The 1,806-nt window shown below is 40.8% G+C and overlaps 1 pseudogene; it reads right to left on the bottom strand.

Moving 5' to 3' along the window:
- Positions 1–295: 295 nt before the first annotated feature.
- Positions 296–1,233, bottom strand: LOC116811611 (F-actin-capping protein subunit alpha-1-like; annotated as a pseudogene).
- Between the last annotated feature and the right edge of the window lie 573 nt (positions 1,234–1,806).

A 1,806-nucleotide genomic window follows, 5' to 3' on the forward strand; every position in this document is an offset into this window, starting at 1 on the left:
ACAATAAGTGACTCTAGATTAGATGTCTCTTTCCAACATTAAATGTAGCAGAATTAACAACAACAACAACAAAAGATTCACACATGGATATAGTGGTAACAGAAAATTACAAGGCAGAGAACATAAAAGAATCAAGACAATGCTAGAGGTTCAGCAGTATTCCATGAGGCTAGAAAATCCATTAACTTTGAAAGCCCTAGCAAAATATCACTCTTGTTTATAAATCACTTATTTATAATACGACCTCACATTGAATCTTTTCTTTCCACATACAGAAGAATCCTACATTCAGCCTTTAAGTCTTCCGCATTTCTTTGCCAGTCTTGTAGCTGAGTATCTTGTTCCCATCAATTTTGGTGCAGATAACTGGTAGCTGCCGGTGCAAGGCCTTGAATGTGGCATCTGACATTGTTTGACAGTTTTTACTAATTGCTGTTTGATACTCCTTTCCTGCATTCTCTGATTTTAATAAACTCCTTTACAGTTTGGATTTCATTCGAAACAGTTAGTGAATCCTGTACAACTTTATGACTGACCAATGGCACATTGCCCTCTTCATAATAGTGAACTTGAATTTTAAGCCCTTCCGCTACCTGGGCTGTAGGTTGTTTGATGGTGGACTTCTGCTCTTATCTCCAATGATCATTCCAGAAGTTTTTAGGCTGAAACTGGTGGCTTTCAATACATGCAATAACAGTCCGTTTTAGCACAAACAATACAGAAGCTTTGGCCATTGGAATAATGATCTTTCACATAGGTGGTTTTTTTTGTTTTTTTTTTTTGTTTTTGTTTTTTTTTGTTTTTTTTTTTAACAGGGTCTCACTCCTGTAGCCCAGGCTGCAGTGCAGTGGCTCACTGCAGCGTCAACCTTCTGGGTAGCTGGGACCATAGGCGTGCACCACCACACCTGGCTAATTTTTGTATTTTTTAAAGTAGGGGCGAGGTTTTGCCATGCTGTCCAGGCTGGTCTTGAACTCCTGGGCTCAAGCGACCCACCACCTCAGCCTCCCAAAGTGCTGGGATTATAGACGTGAGCCACTGTGTCTGGCCCGCATAGGCTCTTAAAGCACTGTCACAGAATTCTCTCCGGGTCTTCAGACCTCCATCTACTTTCTCTGCCTGGGGGCCACTTGCTTCTTTCTGCTCTTCATATCCTTCTATCTTCACAGGTGTGAATGGATTCATGTTACAGTGGGCAAATGCATGTGCTGCTCCTTCCCTGAAGACTGTCATTATTTCCAAGTAAAATTGAGACATAAGAAAAGTTTGTCTTTAGTGCACCAAGGTTCTTCTGTATAAATCTGTTCAACTCTTTAGCAATAAGCTCATCCCAGGAAATTGTCCCCTGCTCCATTTTCTATATCCTATTTTGTGCTCAAGAAAAGGGGCTACTCCTAAATAGGGATGGTTGAATTGTAGTGACTTTTATAGACATATAGCCAAAAGAATGAATCTCTCATAATGGAATTCCAGATTTTATCAGCCCGAGATGGTATAATTTTAGATTACACAGATATTCCTAAAATTTCACTGTGTAGAGAGCAGCCCAAGCTGGCTGAATTTGAGGACTGGGTGCTGGGTGAGGAGGAGGTATGCATGGCTGCTGAATTCATCACTCATGCACTCCCCGGGGGAAAAGATCAGGTCTTAATTACAGAACATAGTAACCTGGCTAATAGCAGATTTTTAGACCCAAGAAACAACATTTTATTTAAATTTGATCACTTACAGAAAGAAGCAAGTGCCCCCCAGCCAGAGGAAGTAGGTGGAGATCTACTTGGAATTTTACTTCTACACCAAGTCAGT

This window comes from Hylobates moloch, unplaced genomic scaffold, assembly GCF_009828535.3.
Source record: "Hylobates moloch isolate HMO894 unplaced genomic scaffold, HMol_V3 SCAFFOLD_1, whole genome shotgun sequence".
In the NCBI taxonomy this organism is placed as follows: domain Eukaryota; kingdom Metazoa; phylum Chordata; class Mammalia; order Primates; family Hylobatidae; genus Hylobates; species Hylobates moloch.